This window comes from Notamacropus eugenii, chromosome 3 (genome assembly GCF_028372415.1).
Source record: "Notamacropus eugenii isolate mMacEug1 chromosome 3, mMacEug1.pri_v2, whole genome shotgun sequence".
Classification (NCBI taxonomy): Eukaryota; Metazoa; Chordata; class Mammalia; order Diprotodontia; family Macropodidae; genus Notamacropus; species Notamacropus eugenii.
Window position 1 is genome coordinate 263210404 of NC_092874.1, and position 23162 is coordinate 263233565.

Consider the following 23162-nt stretch of genomic DNA (forward strand, 5'->3'; position numbering starts at 1 on the left):
CAGTTAAAATATATGACCATCAAAAACAGAAGCTAATTGATGGGTAGACCTGAGTTTGAATGCCACCTCTGAAGGGTTTTGGAATTTATGCCATATAAAGACTGATTGAAAGAGCTAAGAAATGTTTATCACGAAGAAGAGAAGACTTCTCAAATAGCGGAAGGATTTTCATATGGAAAAAGAATTAGAGTTGTTCTTTGGCTTCAGAGGATAAAATTAAGGGAACTGAGTGGATGTTGAATATTAAGGGAAAAAAAAACAACTTCCTAAAAATTATCAAGTTGTTCCCAAAATGGAATGTGTTACCTCAAGAGATGGTTCTTCACTGAAAGTCTTCCAGAATAGAGGTTGGATGACCCTTTGGTGGGGGTGTATAGTAGGGATTCTTTTTGCCAATAGATTGGTCTACATGGTCACTAAAGTCCAAATCTCAAATTCTGAGATTCATATCTTTACTAAGAATGAATCTGGACACATTAACTCTGATATTCAGGTTTTTTTTTTTAAATGTAAAAACGGGATAATATTACCTGTAATTCTAAAATCTCAGGATTGTTGCGCGTTCCCCCAGGAAGAGGAATTATACTTTCTTCCTGTAATTCCTGAATTGAGATCTGACTGAATTTAAGCTGAAGTTTATCTCAAAAGTTACTGTAACAAGGCATGGATGTCTTTTCCTGTGTGCAAGCAGCTAGGTGTATAGTGGATGGAGCCTGGGGCTTAGAATCAGGAAAACTCATCTTCCTGAGTTCAAATCTGGCTTCAGACACTAGCTGTATGATCCTGGGCAAGTCACTTAACTCTGCTTGCCTCAGTTTCCTCATCTGTAAAATGAGCTGAAGAAGGAAATGGCAAGTATCTTTGCCAAGAAAATCTCAAAGAGGGTCACAGAGTTGGACAACAACAGGCTACGCTAGGAACTTGGTGGGGGGGGAGGGAAGTTTAAATTAATTATGAAATTATTACTTTGTCTTGTCCTTTTAACAGGCTGATATAAAATTGATGTTGTCATGGTAAGTTCTCTAAAACAGGATATATCTTCAAATACAGTAATCATGTTGTCATTTTTTCCCTTTCTGTGTTATGCTTCACGGTAATCTTTCTTGGAACAGCCATTGTTTAAAAGAGTATACCACGTGTTATTGCTTCAGGTCTGAAATGACGCTAATGTGAGAGTAATGTTAATAATTAGAGCCTTTATGTACAAATCTGTTTAGAAATGGATTTGAATCTGCACTCAAGGCATCCACACTGCAGAACTCTAGAGTTTGGTTTCAGTACTTTGAATCGGTAGCTCCGTGGGGAAACATTCAAAAATATCAGTTTTATTAATATTTTCTTGAAGACAACAAGGAAATCTGTCCTAACTGGTGGAAAGGGAGTGGATGAGAAAATATAAGCTGCAGAGCAGGCAAAACAAATGACTTGTGGGTTTTCTATATCTGTATGTATATTGGCAATGGTGCAGGAAGTACTAATGGGTAAAATAGTCTAGATGTTAATGATTAATGAGAAAGTTGCTTGTTATCAACTATAGTAAACACCATAGAAAGGTATTTAAAGTGGATTGATACATGAGATACTTAATAAAAGTTAGTCATCCCTGAAGATTATACTGACTTTCTATATGCTATTTAGAAGCAAAAACCCTCAGGAAACAGGGAGACTGTGGTTCAAAACTCCCTCAGAAACTTACTATTTGATCCTGAACAAGTTACTGAATTTTTATGTGCCTCAGTTTGTTCATCTGTGAAGTAAAGCGATTGGACTAGACTGGTAGTGATTTGGAGTCAGAAACATCTAAGTTCCACTGCTAATGTGTATTAGCTCTGTGCCTCCAGAGGAGTGAGTTAACCTCCAAGTTTCTCATCTGAAAAAAAAAAATGATCATTATACCTGTAGTACCTTTTCTTTATATTTGTTTGTGGATTGAATGAGATAATATATGTAAAACATTTTACAAAATTTGAAACACTTTATAAATGTCACTATTTATCATAACTTAATATTCCCTCAAGTTCTATATGCAAAGAGAGACACAGTCCTTGGAAGACTGTTACTCCAAAGACAGAACTGCAAAACAACCCTGAGTTATAGACCTATAAGGGTAGCAGGTTTAGAAACTTTTGACAGTAGTGATATTTTTGCTTATATTAAAATATTTCATTGTCAGTTTTCTTTAAAAGACATACAAAATAGGATAGCTATTTGATCTCTTATAACTTGTATGAAGAAGAACTAGGCTCTGTTCCCTCCACCTCTGACATACAGTTGCTAAGAAAGCCTGGGTGAGTCATAAGGTCTCTGTTTCAGGCAACTTTCTAGATAAAAAAACAGGTTAGATAGAAAGCATTGATAGAGAGCATTTCCACATTATGAGTTCAGTTTGCCTAAAAAATCTTATTTCTCTTTTATTCCTTTAGGTGTCTGAAAAAGACTAGTATTAGAAATGAGAGCTTTATCTTCTATCTTGCATTGTATTCACTAAGAATTTTATCTAATTGAATTGTAATGCCCTTATTCTCCTACCTCAACTCTTTTTAATTTGTATCTTCCCTCCACCCAGTGATCTGTGAACTTATATAGATACATATATATATACATATATATGTATATATACATATATATACATATATATGTATATATATGTGTATATATATTACAATATATGTATATATACACACACATAAACATATATATAAAATATACATATATTGTAATATATATACACATGATATATATATATAATATACATATTATAAAAGAAATTAACCATATTGATACCAATATGGTTAATTTCTTTTATAATACTATGTAATTTCTTTTGTATATTTATAAACATTATTCTGAGAAATGGTTCATCCATAGCCTACACCAGACCACCAAACAGGTCCATGATACAAAAAGGTTGTGTTTCTCTTCTATTCTGTGTTGAAAACGTTCCCTCGGAGTTCATCATTAACTTACTTGTCTTGAAAATATCTCTAGATTGCCATCCGTTTTTGTCCCCATTGATTATTTTACTTGAACACAGTATAAACTCCTATTGTAACTCGTTGGATTGTTGCAATACACTTCCTCTTAGGTCTTCCCACATTCATCCTCTCAATAATCCAAACCATCTTTCATACTTCTTCCATATTAATCTTTACTATTCATCGATCTGGTCATTTTATTCCTTTGATTAATTCATTTAAATGAGTTTGTAATTACTTACTGAGTAAAATTTAAAAACTTTAAAATTTTAAGAATCATCAAGATGCTCCATAATCTGGTTCTTCACTCTAACCTTCCAGCCTTATCTCAGATGGCTCACATCTATATATTTTTGCCATTAACGAGACATGTTGCTTGTGACTTAGACAATAAACATTTCCACCTTTGTACCTTTGTTTACCTTAGTCCTTAAGCTATGTTTTTCTCACTTTCATTGGTTAAATTCCCATAAAGCCTACTTTAAATGCCACTTCACCTATGAAGCCTTTACTGATTAGCCTAGTCGGTAGTATTACCTGTGCCTCTTCCCTTCCCCCCTCTTATAAACTTATATTTGAGGTATCTTTTTGTATCACATTTATTTGCTTATGTATTGTATCCCCCTACTAGGCTAAGATATTTCTGTCATGTTAAGGTTTGCCTTACCTACGTTATCTAATCTGATTGCTATGATAACTCTTTGAGGTAGGGCGTAAGTAAATCCCAATGTTCCCTTGTCCCCAAAGCACATTCTCATCAACCCTTTATGAGCTGTTTCTGTCCTTCCCTCCTTTCTCTACTAAAATTGTTCCCTCAGAAGTCACGGATGATCTTTTTATCTTCCCAGTCTCAGTATATTGTCCTAAGTATACAGCTAAACTACCTGTGGGTCCAAGAATTGATCCATCTGCCTTTTCCAGTTCACACAATTAGTAAGTTCTTGAAGCAGAATGCCAACCCAAGGAAAGTCACCTAACTTCTCTGTCGCATGCTGGTAATTCTCTAAATTTTAGATGAATTTTGATCTATATGAAATCACAAGTCAAGACCAAAAACAAAATTACTTTGTTTTTTTCCTAGATATATTTTCCCCTGGTGACATATTTTGGCTTTATCAACTACAGCTGGGGGTGTAGGGGAGACTCTTGCACTCATAAGGGCGCTTATTCTAGATCCATGTGGATTTTGTTAAATCCTGAGGAAGCTTGACCCCCAAGCAGAGGGAATTCAGGATATTTCTCACTCTCTGGTACATTATGTCTACTCCAGAGACTCATAGAAAAGCTCTTAAAAAAAAAAAAAGCTTTCATATGGCTCACATCTAGGCTCTGCCCTGACAGTGATTAACAAAATTCTTTCCAGAAAAAATAATGGAGCATAAAAAAAAGTAGTAGATACCAGGTATAGGGCAACTATTTATTCCTCACACTACAAAAGAGAAGCTAATCATATATCACCAACTATGTTAAAGTATAAACTATAAATCATCATCTTTTTTTTTTTGCTTTTCCGGTAGGCAAAAAGAAAGGGAAGTCATCCACAGAAAGCTTCAGATAATCGGCAAACCATGGAGCCTGAGAACCAAGGTTTAATCGCTAGTCATTTCTTCTAGCTATTCTGTCTGTATAGCTCCACTATCCTAGGTGGAAAAGAGAAATGGTATTTTCATGGCTGCTCCTTAGGAAACTTGTAAAAATATGAGACACATCCACTCTGAGACCCAAAGGAAACCACAGAAAGCAACAAAAAAACTTAAACCAGGATTTCTAGGGCCTACCACGACCATATTGGTACTATCAGAGATCCCTTTCAACTCCTTCTTCCAGTTAGTTCCATGTTATTTTACATTCTCCTGCAGAATACCATTGGCCAATCTAGCAAACGCCAGTGGCTTACCACTGCTGAAACCCATTTTAAAATAGCCTGTAGATAATTACCATCCTCTTAGGATGCCTTGCCAAGAGCCACTTCCTTGAGCCAAAGCTTGAGAATAGTTCACTCTTCCCCATCGCCTAAACAAACCTGGATCTAATGCTTCTCAATGCTTACTGTTCCTCTGGCAGAAACAGAGTCCCTCTCTTGGCTCCGTCCACTCTACCCAATCACTGACGGATAGTTCCAGCCAGACATCACCAACTCAACCACTCCATTTGACAAGTGCTTGCTAAGCACTCACTGGACTAGATATGGTTGGAGATATAATGATGAGTGATACAGTCCTTGCCCTGGAAGAGTTTACAGTCTTGTACGATAGGTAATATAATATAATGATATAAATGAACATATGTGTATAAATGTGATGCAGAGAAAGAAGCAATTGAAATAGGATAATTTATACAGTGATAACATTATAGAAAAAAAGGACTTTGTTAAAGACTTTGGAACTCTGGTCAATGCAATGATAAACCATGGGTCCAAAAGAATGAACATGAGACACACCATTTACCCAATCTCCCCAAAGAGAGGTGATAAACTTAAAATGAAGAAAGAGAGATATATTTTTGGGTGTGATTACTGTGGGAATTTTTTTCTGGACTATTTAACTACATATTAAAGACTTGAGGGGAGTTGTGGAAGACACAGATTATAAAAATACTTGTTAACAGAAAGAAATACAGAATAATGAACTGTGTTACGCAAATTCTGAGGAATGAAGTATCATTTCATCTAAATGGGCCCAAAAATTGCACTGAGTCCTTTTCCTCAATTGAAAGAAATTACCTTTTATGATTGAAAGAGCACTGTCTCTAACATCACAGGACCAGCCTTTAATGTTTGCAATCAGAATGTCACTAAACTTCCCAGGACCTCAGTTTCCTCAGCTGCAAAATGAGGGGTTGGAATAAATGACCTCTGGAGTTCTTTCCAGCTCTAGACCTATGATCCTATAGTTTTGCAGGAAAGCCCTTTGTAAACTTGTAAACAGTATAATAGATCTCTTGTCATAATGACCAAAGGGTTACTATACAAAACCTATGTTCCAGTTCGTTTTCTGATACTTCTTAAGTCCCATGACTTGGGGCACATTCCTTAACTTCTTTCAATCTCAGTATCTTTTTCTACAAAATGGGGCTAGTAATACTTGTCCTGTCTGTGTCATCAGATCAGTAATTATAATGTAAATTCTCTACAGCCAAAGTCAAGCAATGGAATTGAGGATGAGTGTAAGGGGAACTCTCAGGTTATCAGGGTCATGGTGTCCTAGGGAGTTCCAAACCTCTTACAGATGAGTCCCTTGAATCAATCTCCTACTAGTAAATAAGCTATCCCCAAAGAGGTATACATGTTACCCTTAATATTGCCATTGTTTGTAATTCAGCAGATTTATTCATTAAGTCCTATTATAGACAAGGTACCTTTATGGACAGAATTCTTGACTTGGAGCCAGGAAGACCTTGGTTAATATTTCGCATTGACACTTACTCCATAATCATTGACCAGTCATCCCATCTGACCGTAGTCAGTTCCCTAAAAGTAAGTGATTTCTCAATTTCTTTTTTTTTCATTAGGTTCAGAATCTATGCAAAACCTATATAGTATAATGAACCATGCCTGATACAGGGGATTTTGTAACTCCTTTGCTGAGAGAGAGAGAGACGGAGAAAGGAAAGGGAAGGGATGGAAAGACAGACAGAGAGACACACAGAGACAGAATACACACACAGAGAGAATGAAGGAGTGAGGGAGAAGGAAGAGATATAGAGATAGAAAGAGGATGAGTACTAAATTAGACTAGCTGAGGTACATTTCAGGTAGCAATATAGGTAATAGATGTTTGAAATGTTGCTGAGGGGACAGAAATAGAAGGCCTTAAGTGAAGTTTCATTACCCGTGAAATCCAGTTGTAAACGCTGGAGTGGGGATGTGCATTTAGCTAATTCTAGGTTATTAGATGTGGTTTTTTTAGTGTGATAAAACACTTGTTACTAGTAAACATAGCGCATTAGCCTATAAGAATAGAGGGAAAATATTACATTCCCATTGGAATGTATGAGTAGCAGAGGATAGAAGATTCATTTACTTGGATGCTTTATCTGCCTGGAATAAAACTAGGTTACCAAGGCTTTAGAAAAAAATGTCATTTATTTTTCATAAAGATACAGGGTAGGTAAATAACTCTTTGATTACTAAGCCATTTGCTAAAGAATAATTTATTACAGCTAGCATTAATTCAGTGGTTTGTTCAGAGGGCCTGAATATAGTAGGGCCTTCTTTTAACCTTTAGATACTCAGAGATCTGCAAAGGCTTCAGTCTTTTGAATTGGCACCTAGCACAATGACTTATGGGTACATGAATATGAGAAAAATCTGGGTTTTCATCAGGGTAGGGAAATCCTGATATGGGAGCTACCTTTCCTCAAAAGTATTAGGGGTGGGATTTGAACTTATGTCTTTCTGATTCTAAGCCAAGCATTATATCTGTAATGCTGCCTTGAGCAAAGTTGGTACTCAATAAATAATTGAATTTGTTGATTTGTAAATGGTGTTAGTGTAATAGCTTCTATTTATACCACTTTTTGAGGGGCAGCCTAGTTTCCACTGTGTAATGACTCAGGGGATTTGTCTTTTCTACAATATTGGTTGATTTTTACTGTAGAGAATATTGCAGTTGCCTCTCTCGCTATGTCAATGACACCAATATAAGTATCAGAACAGCATTATTATAAAAAGAGCTATGCCATATAAATATATATGAATGGTCTATAGTGTGCATGCATGTGCATGTATACATGTGTGTGCATGTGCTTTCATGTTTAAAACATTAAGAAAATCCTTTTTTTTGGAGAGAGTTTTTGAGAAGAGGAGGATGGGAGGTAAAAAAGTATATAATACCATTGGGTTAGAGTGGGAGGCATTTAGGGTTAGGGTTGGAATTGGAGGTGCATTTAGGGTTAGGGTCACCTTATTTGTTTTTGCTTTTGTTTTACAAATATCTAATTTAATCCTCACAACAGTCCTGTAAGATAGAACTTTGTTAAATATTTTGCATTTATTTATATGTGAATATGTTGTTTCTCACGAAAAATACATGTAAATTCCTTGAGAACAAAGGATATTTACTTTTTATCTCTGTATCTAGAGTCTGGAATAGCTCCAGACAAGTAATAGATTCTTAACAAATCACTGTGCAGTGTATTGGATGTGCTCCCCACCCTGCCTTTTTTTTGAAGTTCCTAGATTTTTGGTTTGGTGTTGGGCATAGTGGATAGAAACCTGGCATCATTCAGGAAGAGCTAAGTTCAAACTTTGCTTCAGGCATTGAATTAGTTGCATTACCCTGGACAAGTTTCTTGATCTCTTTTAGCTTCAATTTCATCAACTGTGACAGTGGGTTAATATTGATAACATTATTATAATTACAATATTAATATATAATATAATGACAGGGTTGTTGAAGATCAAATGAGATTCTGTATGTAAAGTATTTTCCAAAGTTTAATTTGCCATATAAATATGAGCTTTATTATTATTGTGATGGGGATGATGAATTTCCATGTGTTCAAAAGGATCAAAACATGATCAAAAAAAGGATCATAGGATCCAGAATAACAAAGGACCTTCGAAACCTTCTTGGTAGAATGCATATGCTTTTACAAGAGAGGTAATTTCATTTGTGTGTATCTTTGTCCCTTAACTGAGATTAATTTGGAAAGAAGAAAAACACATTTTTATTCCAAAATAAAAAATTCCAAATAAAAGGGCTAGTTAGTTGACACCAAAAAGAAATGTTTCCCTTATGGGAGATTTCCTTTTAATTGAAGATCTCAGTGTCTCTTCCAAAGTATGACTATCAACTAACATGCCAGGTTTGTTAACAAATATGCCAACCAATCTACATCCAAATGTGTGGTGTGCCATCCAAAAGAGGCAGTTTGTGAGACGATGATGCAATGAGCTTCATGGTGGTGCCATTATTTGAGATAATTTTAGAGTTCCTTTTTCTGGAGTTGCCTTCAGAACCTGGACTTTTTAATCCTTCATAGCTATGAATCTCATTCTTTGGTATTTTGAAATAGACAAGACCATTTGGAATCAAATTTTGGGGAATAAGTCTGGGTACCACTGAGCATTTTGTAAAAATAAAAAGAAGAAGATAGATGCAGTTATAAGGCAATGAGATTGGTTTTCCTGCATGACTCATAAAGTAGCTTTGAAGCCAATTCTAAAAAAGAGAGAAACTTCAAAAATGTTTTGAACGATGTCAGCATTGTTGGAATAGTCATACTGCCTGCCCAAGGGAGTCCTTGGAAACACAGTGCTTGCCTAGATGCATATGCTCTGAGATGTTTATTATTTTTTAAAAATCATTTGCATTACTTTGAGGGAGAGTTTGGCTCACTAGAAAGAATATGCTGATTTTGGAATGGGAGGACCTGAGTTCAAATGCTAACAATGTCATTTATTATTTACATGATCATGAACAAATGACTTCTTCCTTCTGTGCCTCAGCATACTCATCTGTAAGATTGGGGTTGGACTGAACATCTAAGGTTCCACTCTGCCCACAAATCTATGGCTTTAGAACTATGTATGACATGAAAATCTGATTAAATAATCTTTATATATGTATACCTTAAACAAATATAGTCTGTATTCTATGTCATTTGATATATCGTTGATATAAGTACATATGTAGAATATACAATGCTCTCAGAAACTTTGAACTAAGTGATATCTAGTCCCTAAAGTGGCTACTTGTCTGGGACTTTATTTGGACAAAATAATCATCATAATGTGCTTAGCACAATGCCTGGCACATAAATGCTATAGAAATGTTAGCCATTATTATTATTTAACCTTTATATAGTGCTACTTTGTGTAAAACATTATGCTAAGTGCTTTATACATAATATTGTATTTGAACCTCCCAACAACCCTAGGTACTATTATTATCTCCATTTTATAGTTGAGGAAACTGAGGCAGACAGCAGTTAAGCAACTTGCCCAGAATCACAGAATTAGAGGGTGTTTGGGTCTGGATTTCAACTCAGATCTTCCTGACTCTGGGCCTAGTGCTCTATCTACTGCACTACCTAGCTGCCTCTAAAGAAAATCTTGATCCTTTGCAGAGTTTTCTGCAGCTAAATTTCCTCCTGACTGTGACCTTGCCTTTGTGGTCTTATCTCTACTCTTGTTGACCAAGATTCATAGAATCACAGGGTTTATGTTTGGATGGGTCGGTAGTTATCTACTCCAACCTATACATTAAAGGAATCCCATACTTTAACATAGCCAACAAATGGTTGTCAAGCTTCTGCTGGAATTCCAAGTACCACCTCTAAAAGCCAGTCATTCCAGCTTTGGAATACAGTAGTTGATCTTTAGTATCAAGCTCAAATCTCCTTTGCTGCTTCTATCCATTGTCTTTGGTTCTTCCCTTTGGGGTCAAATAGAGCAGAAGACAATTATCCTGCTCCCCTTGGGTCTTCTCTTGCCCCAGCTAAACCTCCCCAGCTCCTTTAACCCATCTTCATGTGACAGAAACTTAAGACCCTTAACCATCCATTTTGCCCTCTGCATATTTTCCAGTTTATCAACATCCTCCTTAAAACATGGTTCCTAGAATTGAAAATACTGTAGATGAACTCTGATAAGGATATACAAGGACTATCCCCTCCATATCCCTGCATGATGCAGTGTGATGAGTAGAAAAGTTTAATCTCACAATACGGGCAGCAGATACAAACTTCTCAAATCAAGGACCCTATTGGATAGTGCCCCTCACTTCTTATTTTCCTCTTTGTGAGGGTTTTTTTTTTTCTGTCCTCTTTTCTATTTTAATCACTTAAGACAGTTTAGTGTGATTGAATCCTAAGGGATAAAACCACTGTCTAAAGAATGATTGGCTTGGAATGTTTTCTTTAATATTAAGAGAGTCAGATGGGCAGTTGGTTTCAGTTACTGGCCAGCATATATCGTAATTACAATGAGGAGAAGAAATGATAAATGCCTTCCATCGTTGGTGTGCAGTTACTTGACGACTGGTCTGAGTCAGCACTTAAGCTTGCCATGTCTTAAAGGGTCCTAAATGGAGGGATTTATCACTGGAATTTTTTATTCTAGTGACTAGAAATTAGGTTTGCTTAGCATTTTTTAAGGGAAAGGGTAGTTTTTTTCTTCTCTTTGCAGTAGGATTAATTCTAGTACTCTGAGATGCTTTGCATAATTTCTGAGTAGAATTATTATATGAACACAGTATGTCTGAAACAAGGGGCTTGGCAAGAATGTGTTTGAAAATAATCCTAAGCTTTAAAAAAAAAAAACAAGCTTATTTTTACTTATAGCTTTTGTTTTTACATCATTTTCATTGTAGTCTTGTGCATTTGAAATTTTTCCAATATGAAGAGGAATTCAGATTCATCAGTAAGTATTAATTAAAGTATATACCATGTGCTAGCCACTGTACTAGAGTCCCTTCCTGTGAGGAACTTACATGCTAGACTACTTGTGGGAAATGGTATTACAATTTTTTGGTTGGCCATCTTTCTCACCATGGTCTCACCAGCGACCATGCCTTGGAAGTTTTAATCCTTAACTCTTGAAGTACCAAACTACTGTTCCTAATGCCATTTAAGCGACTACCTCTCCTGGCCCGCTGTAGGACCCAGCTATGGTTAACTTCATTTACTACTCCTTGGCCATCTTGTTCCTGGCCTCCCCTAACCTTATTAGCAAGCATGTATACCTCTTCCCAGCCAATTCCTGCATTCCTCTCTAAATTGGAACCATGATCAGATCAACTCTTCCATTGTATCTAAAAAAATGCTGTTTCACCATCTCTGTGACTTCCCATTGTCCTTCACTTTCCACTCCCTACTGTTTCCCCATATTGCAGGGGTCCTTAACCTTTTTTGGGTCATGTATGCCTTTGCCAGTCTGGTGAAACTTTGAATCCCTTCTTAAAATAATAGTTTTAAATACATAAAATGCATAGGATTACAAATAATCAATTATATTGAAATGTACATGTCTGTCTCTCATCTATCCATCTCTCTTTTATTTATCTCCCTATATCTGTTTCTCTGTCTCTCTATCTCATTTGATCCATCCATCCATCCATCCATCCATCCATCCATCCATCTAAACAAACCATGAACCATGTGCTTTCATTCATTCATTCATTCATTCACCTAATGCAAATATTGGTGTAGATATTTTGTCTTTTGAGTTGTGGAATGGCATGGTGAAAAGAGCATTGTACTTCAGTAGAAAGAGTGTTGGATTTGGAGGAAGGGGACCTGGGTTTAAATCCCACCACTACCACTTACAACCTCTACTCCCTTGAGCAAGGGACTTAACCCCTCTGGTTTCATTTTCTTCACTTGTAAAATAAACGGATCAGATAAGATTATCTCTTTTCAGCTTTAAATCAATGATCCTGTGGACTCAGAAGACTGATCATTAATTATTTCTTACTCCTTAGTCCTTCAGTATAACAAATAAGAGGGAAAGGTACTTTTCTCCTGGTCCAGGTCTGGTCCTTTCATATGATTATATTGTTGTTTTTTTCTATCACAATCATTATAGTTGTCATTATGTATATTGTTTTGCTCTTTCTGCCTATTTCATTCTGCATCAATACGTAAAAATCTTCCTATACTTCTTTGAAGTCTTTACATTCATAAGTGAATTCATTTAAAATCTTGGCTATTTTTAAATGATTATTTTTTATGTTTGAGATTCTAATTATTGAAACAGTGGATACATTTAGCTCCCCATAGGGGAATTAAGGGTAGTAAATTCAGTACCTGGCCGTAGTAAAGAAAACAAAAAAAATAATTTATTTTAGTATATGTTTTGAAAACTTAAAATCCATCTGCTCAGACCATTCCTACCTTTATAATATACTACCTGAGAACTCCTACTGTCTAAGGTTAAAAAAAAAAAAAGTCTTCTGAGACTCTGGGCAATCTTACAAAAGCTGGCTGGATTTTGATGTGCAAAGTTAATTGGTTTCAAATGTCAGATTGTGTCTCATGGTATTGAAGGTGGTTTGCCCTCCTATGGAAGCAGGGGTAAAAATAGATTGCACTATACTAATTAGAAAAGCATGGTGTCGTCTAGAGCAGCTCAAATCGATTCTCTAGGGAGTCTTAGGTAGGTCATGTTTTTGCCAGGCTTTGTGACATTCTGAGAACTCAGGATTACATTTGTAATGGAACAAATGAAGACGTAACTGCTGTGATATCTCACCTGACATCAACGAAGCTTCTGAGCAGTATAATGAAGAAACACCTTCTGCTCATGTGTATGCTACTCATTTTCCTTAAAGTTTATCTTTGTATCAATTAAAATACAACATATTTTAAAAGTAGGTCTATAATTTGCTTACCTTTCTTAGAGGATACCTGTAGTAAGATGTTAATATTTTTTCTTCTATCACCAGAGTTTGTTGAGAAAGGAACTGGTTACATTCAACTCTGTTCTCAGTACTTAAAGGATCTCTGATTTTTGTGCATGCTCTAGTATCGATCACAGGTGGCTTCTCTGTGGTATGGTATAGATGGTTTCTTTAGGGTTGCTGCAGACAAAAAAAAATAATCACTCAGTGGACAATCTTCTGATAATGAACACTTTTGGACTCTGACACTCAACACCTGGGTGATCTCAGGTAATTCAGTTAGCTAGCTGGGCTGGTCCACAGATGATTGACTTCAAGTCTATAACCAGACTGGCATTTAAAGACTTTCTAACTTGGTAGTACCAGGCAGTTTCTGCTTTGTTGGTGCAATGTTGGAAAGAATCCAAGGTCACTTGCACACCATGATGAAGCATCAAAGGAAGATTTTAGTGGAGGCATAAAAAATGAACCTGGTTATGTGTGATACAGATAAATCTCGGAAGCTTTACAAAGTTAATAGAAGAGCATAGAGAAGTAGGGCTGAGATTTTCTGCTTAATCATACCTCTGCCCTTGGACAAATTATTTAATCTGTCCGTCAGTTTGTCCATTAGTGAACTGCAGAAAAATACAATATACTACTTCTAAAGCAATAGATATGGTTCTCCAAACATGAGAAGAATAGAATGCCAGAAGTGGAAGGGACCTTTAAGATCATCTCTTCCAACTTCATTATTCAAATGAGGAAACAGCAGGGCTGGCACTAGAACTCACATCCTTTCACTATCAAATCTTTTCCTTTGGATCCTGTGACATTATGTAATGAAAAGAACACTGTACTTGGAATCAGAGTCTGAATCCAGGCTCCTGCCTTACTAACTCTGTGATAACAGGCAAATCATTTGATTTCCTTTTTTTTAGGGGGGAGGTTCTACACATGTATTCTTATTAAGCACATTTTCACATTCGTCATGTTGTGTAGAAGAATTAGAAAGAATGGGAGAAACCATGGATTGTATTTTACATCAAGAATCCTTTGGAAATGTTTTAAGTCCTTACATTGCTATGAAGGGCTAAATCTTATTAGAAACAGTCCTCGCATACTGTGACTGTTACTATGTATAATGTTCTCCTGGTTCTGCTCCTTTCACTCAGCATCAGTTCATATAAGTCTTTCCAGGTTTTTCTAAAGTCTGCCTATTCATCATTTCTTATGGCACAATAGTATTCCATTACATTCATATACTACAACATGCTTAGCCATTCCCCAATTGATAGGCATTCCCTCAATTTCCAGTTCTTGGCCACCACAAAAAGAGCTGCCAAAAATATTTTTGTACATGTGAATCCTTTTCCCATAAATCATTTGATTTCTTTCAACCTTTATTTTCTCATATCTAAAATGGGTATAATAATATATGTACTGTAATCACAGTATTGTTGGGAGGGAATGACTTTATACACTAACTTTCTATATAAAAGTGAAATTATTATTTGTAATCTAAATTTTGTTGATTGAATCATACTTCAATTATTATGAAGAATTATATGAGTATCTATTCAGAAATTGAAGAAATTTTAGAGGTCATTTAGGTTAATTCTCTCACTTTCCGTAGGGGGAAACTGAGTCCTAGAGACTTACAAAAGTTGTATAGCTGATAACTGGCAGAGCTGTGAATTTGAATCCAAGTTTTCTAACTCCAAGCCAGTACTTTTCAGATCACAGTGGTGGATCATTTTTGTATAAAAATAATTTTGTTATGTGAATGATCATTCTCTAATTTATGTAATTTGTAAGTTTTCATTTTCTTTTATTTAGTTTTCCTAAAATAGGATATGCCTATACCCACATTTCCCAATGAAATAGAAATAACAATTTATGTCAAATTAAGGTACCTCAAAAAATTTCCATGAAAGACATAATTATTCACTGATAACAATTTGTATGAGCACCTTCCCCAAATCAGCTCTAAGTCTAAAGAGATTCAAATCAAAGTTTATTTTCCCATAGTTGTACTTTGAGTGCTTGCCAACATTCCAACCTGTCCTGGTGACAGTGGAAAAATACTGATGTTAGCACTGCAGGCTTAAGTAATTTAAATGCTGGTTATCAGAGGAACTCCCTGTCAAGCAAAGACAGTAGGTAAGGTAGTCAGGGTATACAGCAAGTCAGATTTCCAGAGGCCGGTTGGCAGCTCTTCAAAACTGTGTCCTGGGACTCTGGAATTCTCATCTTCTGAAATGTTGACTTTAAAAGAAGGTACCTGTGTCTCTGTTTATTTTCTAGTATTGTGTGATTTGGGCCTGGATTTGAAGATAATCAGGTTCCTCATTGGATGATGATTGCTTTTTTTTTTTTTTTTTTATATTTCAAAATTGTGAAAACTGGAGGAAAGAGCATCAAGATCTAAGAATGTGTGACTTTGGGTAACTCACTCAATCTTTCTTGGTCTTGGTTAACTCATCTGTAAAATGAGGATGTTAATGACCCCTTGCCTCTCTAAATATTTGTGATATCTATGTGTACACATTGTATATCCATGTGATGTACTAAACTTCTGTGAAATGGCTCTTCTATCTGCATGATATTTGTATGTATATATCTGCTTCATATATTATATTCATATATATAAAAGCTTTATATGTCCGTATGATATTATACACATAAATATGTGTGTAGATGACTGAAAAAGATGTGTATATGATGAAGAAAGAAGGTGGAAGGTGTTATAGTGTGATGGCAATCAAATTAGGATCTTTTGATGTTTTTGTTTTACTAAAAGTGTCTCTGATTGAATAATGTGATTAAAGAAGATCTTTCCCACCCATTGATGGGTGTGCCCATCGTGGGAAACTTGATTAAGGGAGGTGTTTTGTAGGAGGGTCCCAAGTACCTTTTGTTTTTTTCTATTGGGGTACTGGGTCAGAAATTTATGCCCTCTGGCTCTAAAAAGTGTATAAATACTCAGAAGGTGAGGTTTTATTTTGGGGCTTAGTTTTTGTAAGAAGTTTTGAGTGCCAGACAAGGACTCTGGGAAGTTGCTTAAAGGAGCCCCCTGGCTTTGAAAATCCAGATGTTGGTGCTTCCCTCTTTGGTAACTATGGTCAGACAGTTGAACCTGTTTATTCAGAATTCAGGCAGAGGAAACCATATCTGTTGATGTCTCTGTATTTTCTCTGAAGTTTGGGGTGCTGACTCCTCTGAACTAGGTGAATGATATATGTGCTTGGTTAAAGGAATGACATATGTACTTAATTAAAGTAATTGTTGATCCCTCAAAAGTTGCCTTTCCTTTTATGAATGCAGATCTAAGAACCAGTGGTAGCAGGTCCCTCTGTGTTTATTGGGGTGCTTACGGGTATACATATAGTCATGTGGAAAAATTGAAAGATAATAGATGGCCAGTTTATGTATTGCACTGATAGTCCCAGGATTTTAAAAGGAAATGATGAAGTTTGTTGGGCAACCACACCCCTCACCTTTGGCCAGTTTTTGTTGCAATGAATGAAAGACTCAGGATAGGTTGTGAACTGTATCATTGAAAAGACCATCTTCATATATAAAATCATGGCTCCATTTATGTATATGGGCCCTGGGACATTATTTCTTCCATGCCTTTCATCACCTCCCTCTATCTCTACCACTAAGTCACATAATGACTTTAAATAGTTTTATTATTCATTTTTAAGTCAAAATGCTTTTGATTAAAAAAAATCTCCCTAAAATCTGTGGCCTGAGAGCATTTTATAATTGAGAGTTCTAGCACATGGGAATTTTTGTAACTTGAGAGGCATTAAAATATTTTCAAGGACAATCATGACACAGTGGAATGAAGTGGCCAGTTTGCTGCAGGCTCTGTCAGACAGCTGAGCACAAGGCATAGATTTTCTTTACAAAGCAAAAAATAGGTAAAATAGGTTTTTCTGTTGTGTTTGGGGCAGAGAAGTTGCCAGCAAGCTGCATGAATGTTTCACCTTGCTGATACTGGCTTTCCGATGTTGGCAGGTATTTTTATTGCCAGATTTGGCCTCAGCATGGGCAGAAAAAAAGAATGCATGCCTCCTTCCTGCCTTTGAATAATTAAGCTGAGTTTAGCATCCTGTAAAATGATCAAAAATGTTCTCTATCATACCAAGAACACAGAGACATGTGCTGTTCTTATATTATTTATCAATTTAATAATATAGGATTCATGCATTATATACAGTGTTGAACAAGAGTCTTTCTAAAATGTCTTCTAAGAATCATTGATTCAGTGTATGGAAGCATTAAAATAATTTGTTTCTGTTTTCTGCTGGTCCAGGGAAGCAGCATGATGAAGGCTGGCCTCAGAATAAGCTTTAAGTCTTCCCTCTGACCCATCATGTTTTTATGACTGTGAAGTCACTTAAATTTTCAGTGCTCCCCCAGATGAGTGTTCTTAACATGGTATATGTGGGTAGATTGCAGGGGGTTCATGAACTTGACTGAGAAAAATTACACTTTTTAACATAACCAGTTTCCTTCATAATTCTATATATTTTAATTAATGTACTTAAAGTATTATTTTGACAAGGGGAACATAGGTTTCTCTTGATTGCAAAAGAAGTGTATGACATAAATAAAGATAAGGACCACTACTCTAAGACTAGAGGTTTGTGGAGGTGTCATTTTGTATTGGCAGAAGGAGTTCCCTCATCTGGAAGTTCTCTAGACCTAAGATATCACAGGTCTAGTAGGGCCAGTTCCAGTTGGTACTATTTTTTTAGGGAGGGTTATAATATATCACATTGTGATGATGATTCCAACTTAAGTAGGGAAGAAATGAAATACCAAGTCACATGGCATCCTATATGAATAAGGACCAGTGGAATAAATCTATCACATATCTTTGGTACTTTTGCCTGTTTTGGGAGTGAATGAACTACTAGCCAGTATATTGGAGAAATGACCATTTTTCTTAGATTGTGACTGTAGTCATACCTTTTCCTACTCATTATCTGACTTCCAGGAAGACAGATGCAAAAGGGCCTCCCAAGAATGAAAGAAACTAAAGGGAAGATCTATTTCTTCCCCCATAGTTTTAGCATAAGGTAGAGCATATGTAGGCTGTCCTAACCATGTCCTTGTTGTAGGGGAATTTGAGCAGTTGTTTATGCTTAAATGCACTAGAGGGACTTTATAAAGGTTTGCAAGTCCCTCTGTTAAGAAAGGTATTGCCTTCAGTTTGTCTGTGTATCTTAAAGTGAGTTATAACTCTAGGCATATGAGTCTGGATGACAACAGAAGCTGATTTCTTTATGTGTATACCTGTGCTGACTTTTTAGTATTTCATTCAGTAGTCAGATCACTTCTAGCGTATGTTTGTCCTTCATTGCCGAAGAAGACCATGCCATCAGAGAAATGATGACGTGACTTGCACTTGACTTTGTTTTGAGGGAGGGAGGGCTGTGCAGGTCATCAGCCCCACTTCTCCTCCAGAGCCATCTGCATCCAGTGGCCAGATATTCATCAGGATGACTAGAGATGACCCAGGATGAGGCAATTGGGGTTAAGTCACTTGCCCAAGATCACACAGCTAGTGAGTGTCAAGTGCCTGAGGTGAGATTTGAACTCAGGTCCTCCTGACTCCTGAACTGGTGCTCTATCCATTGCACCAACTAGCTGCCATAGTCAGATCACCTCTAGGAAGTTGGAGAAGCTATAGGCAGCCTTCCTGAGAGAAATATGTAGAGATTTTTTTATTCTTAATTCTTCTTATTTTTTTCCACATCAATTTTTAAAAATACATGTGCAGTACAACCACGAAATTTTAATCCCATGGAATGTTGCTATGTGAACTTCATTAATCTGTTCGACAAATAAATATTTGTTGAATATTTAAGGATAACCTATGTGGCATATTGAAGGAAATCTACTTAAATTTGGATATAAAAAATATAGGCCCTGGAAAGACTTACATGAACTGATGCAAAGTGGAGTGAACAGAACCCCAGAACATTGTATACAGTGGCAGCAATATCATTTGATGAAGAGGTGTGATTGACTTAGCTGTTCTCATCAACACAACTTAAGATAATCCAGGGACTAATGAAGCATACTATCACCCTCCAGAGGAAGAATTGGTATTGTTTGAATACAGACTGAAGGGTGTTATTTTTCATTTCCCTTCATTCTTTTTTCTTTTATTTGGATATTCTTATACAAAATGACTAATATGGAAAAGTTTTCTATGAATGTACATGTATTATCTATATCTGATTGCTTAGTATCTCAAGATGGGGGTAGGAGAGGGAAGGAGGGAGGGACAGAATTTGGTACTCAAAACTTTAAAAATATATTTAAAATTATTTTTGCATGAAATGGGTACCCATATTTGTAGTATATGTTTACATGCATATATACATACTCATATATATATGTAATCCATCAGTGATACTGAATATGATATTACGTTATGTTGAAGAAAATATAGGCTCAAATTCTGCTTTTACATTTTGCTATGTACATTGAACTTCTCAGGCTTTCCATTTCTTCATCATTATAAAGAAGGTGTTGGACTAGATAATGTAAGGTCACTTCCAGCTCTAAATCTCTTATCGTATTTCATACTACATAAAATAGCACTATGCTTTGTAAGGTAAGGGACCCTATATTATCCATTTTGTATGTCTTAACCAAAGAGTCTGGACACCTTCATAAATTATTGTTATACCAGGTAGACCATAAGTCAGGTGGAGGAATGGGAGAGATGACCAAGGTGAGACAGGAGTGGGAAAGGAAAACGACATGGTAATGGGGAAGAGTGTATTTCTATATTACTTCTGGTTTAGGGTATCAGGTAAAGCTTCAAGGAGTTGGTAGTATTTGAGGAATCCTTTGAAAGATGAATAGTATTTTGATAGGTAGAGTTTGGGAAGGAGGACATTTCAGATGGAGTCAATAGCGTTGGCAGAAATATGGGATAGTACAGGCCATGTCTGGACCCACTTTGAAAGCTAAGTGAGAGAAGCCAAGGTGAGTAGACAAGGACAGGCTAGTAAGGCTAAGGAACTATAGCTTTTTTTGGTACACAAAGGGCAGTCATTATCTTCTTTTGAACAAGGAAACATTGGGAAGATTAAACTTTCAGCTTTCATAGTTAATACTTACATAAAATAGTTTCTAGAGCTGGAAATGGACTTTTTAGGTAAAGAGGTTCTTTCCAGTAGCATCACTATTGTAGCTTTGATTCGAGGCATCCCTACAAGGCAACCAATTGCTGGTCAGAGTAGAAAGGTCAACATAAAAAGCAGGTGCTCTGTTGATGAATATAAGCTGTTTCCTTCAGGTTACTGGGGAAAAGGTTTCTTTATACTGCAGTTGCTGTTTAGATATGTGTGTCACTCAGAGTAATAACACTGGTACCTAGTAGGCACTTAATACATGCTTTTTGATTTACTGCGCCATACCCTTTAACCTAAATCTTTTGGGAATTTCTTTTCCTTACTCTACAGTTATATAAGTTTCATGTTTATCTCGGAGGCTTCAAGTTCCTTGAATTAACAGCTTTTTCTCCTGTGAGTATGTACTTGAAGAGGAATGATTTCCTCAAGTCAAGGATCTGTTGGCCTGTGTTCAAATGCAGACAAGAGAGAGAATCTGAGGAGCCCTGTGGCTGACGATAAGCTCATTGACTACAGACTTCAGAATTATCTATGTGTATACTTGACAATGTGTTCCTCAGGCTTCCCTTGTCTCTCTTCTTGTGACCCACTTGGGAAGGTGAATGTTCCATGATATTACCAGCTTGAAAAATAGAGAGTGGTAGGGGGAGACACTAAAGTGGAGGGAGGAGATTGGTTACCAGGCTGTTGAAGGAGTAATGAAGAGATAGGAAAGACTGAAGTAAGGTGCTGATAGGGGGAAGTATAGAAGAAGGTATTTAGGGGAGAGATGTTGAAATGGAATTAAAAAAAAAATATTGGATGTAAATGGCAAGGGAGAAGGAAGAGTCAAAGATGATTCAGAGGGACAACTGTGTAAATATAATGTCCAAACATGTCACTGAAGAAGACATGAAAAAATTCAATTAAAAGTACATATCTTTTATTTATAGAGTTGAAGGGCTATAGATGTGCAGCAATGCATATGGCTTTGAAATTTGGTTGAAGTATTGGTTAGATTTGCATTCTCTCTCTCTTTTGCTCTCTCTTTCTCCTCCTCCTTTCTCCCTCTTTTTTTCTTTCTCTTTCTCCCTCTTTCCTCTCACTCTCTCTCTTTCTTGTCCCCCCCTCCTTTTTTTTGTCAAAAAGCTTGGAGATCTGGATTTCTGGGAGGGGAGTAGAAAATGATATATTTGGAAAGTGTTAAGGAAAAAAACCAAGTAGTAATATTTAAAAAGAAATTTTGAAAAGAAGATAGACAGGTTTCAAACCCAGTTGATAAGAAGAATGTTGGCTTATTTTGAAGTAACGATTGTAGACTTTTACTGTTGGAACTTTGGCTGAGAAAGGAAAGAGAGATGTCAATTGGTAGCTTGAGATGAGGGATAAGATTAGAATGAGGAAAATCTGAATGTCAGCATATACATTAATATGTAGGCAGGAGGGAAGGCCCAGTGATGGCGGAGATGCAAGACAGAAGAAAGATTTTATTGGTGAAAAAAATAGAAAATTGCTGAGGCAGTGACATAGGACAACAACATAATGGACAAGTTGGTCTTAGAAAAGAGAGAAGGTTATATCTTCAGCTAAGCTCAATTCTGAGAGGCTACTAGAAAGTTGGCCATCTTAGGAGGTGGTGTGGAAATGCAGAGAGTGATGGATTTGGAGATTGAGGACCTTGATTCAATAAAACAATAGGAAGAGAGGAGTTGGGTAAAGATACAGAGAAGTTTGAAGATTTGGAAAAAGAAAGTTGAGCATGTAAATGGTGAGCAGCTTTTATTTTCTAGAGGCTGTAGAGGTGAGTTGAGGTTGGTTGGGATTGGTCGCTTGGTTGATTGGCTGGTTGGTTGGTTGTCCTTTATTTTCGAAGCGGACCAAAATGACATCACTATACTAGAGGTAAGTTTCAATGTGTCCTACTGTGGCTTATCTGATCAATATGAACTTGAAATGCTCTACCACAGATTGGGCACAAATAGTCTGTGTGAACATTTGAAAGGTATACTTAAGGTTTATAGAAAAGGCCTAAAGGTAGGTAATAGCTATTGGGAGGAGTGTATATGATGATTTGATGAGCAGTGTAGCAGCAGTGAAGATCCATTCAAGTTGAAATGGTATTAATATGTAGGGAGGTGACTTTTTCTGTACTTTACTCATTAGCCCAGGAAAAGAAAACTGAAAGTAGACATCCACAGTAAGCGGTTCTTCATGTCATTTATCCACTTCTTAAATTCTCAAGTTGTGGGAATAAATATTTTTTGTAACGATGAATTTGAATTCCAGAAGATAAGGCATAGAAATGATAGAGAGAGCTATTTAGTTTTCTATGGGCTAAAATTTAGTTGATTGATAACTAGTGATTATTTATTCACTGAAAGATTTGTAGAGTTAGATTTTTCCCTGTTGACTTAATTTAAGCATTAGCTCCTCTGCTTTTGACTTATAAGATATTTTGAATTACTTAGCTGTACTTTTAAGTACCCCGTGTAGTCAAATCTTACTCATTTGAAATGCAGAAGATGGAACAAATAGACTTTGAATTACTCTATTTTGGATTAATCTCTTTTTATTAAGGAAGACTATGATATCTTGCTGACTAGGGAGTAGAAATTACTTCAAATTATACACTATTTTGAGAAAGCATATATTCAGTTCCTGGAATATTTGTTAAGATCTATAATGTGACAAACCACTGGGGCAGTGGCTGAAGGAATTAT

General features: G+C 36.3%; 1 protein-coding gene and 1 long non-coding RNA gene across 2 annotated transcripts in view; both read left to right on the forward strand.

Annotated features, from left to right (window-relative positions):
- The window catches only part of TMTC2 (transmembrane O-mannosyltransferase targeting cadherins 2), a 518935-nt gene that overhangs the window by 57320 nt on the left and 438453 nt on the right, over nt 1–23162 (forward strand).
- On the forward strand, nt 2809–21683 carry LOC140534438 (uncharacterized). Its single transcript, XR_011977304.1, has 2 exons — nt 2809–4562; nt 5040–21683. It is a non-coding gene; the product is annotated as an uncharacterized lncRNA (long non-coding RNA).